The following is a 271-nucleotide window of genomic DNA, read 5'->3' as shown; positions in this document are numbered from 1 at the left end:
ATGAGAGTAAAGCGCTGTAAATGTTGCGCAAATTTTATGTGTATTTTCAATTTATTTGGACGTATTTCGACTCATGTTCAAGACATCCAAAGAATCTTACCAGTCATCACATAAGTTGTCGTTGTACATAATTGATTAATTGTGACTTCTACTGGAATAATTATGATGACTAATAGGGTCCTCTAAGGATTCAACACAATTTTGTAATTTTCATTTTTGCTGAAAATAATTCAAAACGTCCAAATAAATTGAAGATATATATATATATATA

The sequence above is a fragment of the Atta colombica genome, unplaced genomic scaffold (genome assembly GCF_001594045.1).
Source record: "Atta colombica isolate Treedump-2 unplaced genomic scaffold, Acol1.0 scaffold155, whole genome shotgun sequence".
Lineage (NCBI taxonomy): Eukaryota > Metazoa > Arthropoda > Insecta > Hymenoptera > Formicidae > Atta > Atta colombica.
This window is presented reverse-complemented; position numbering follows the sequence as displayed.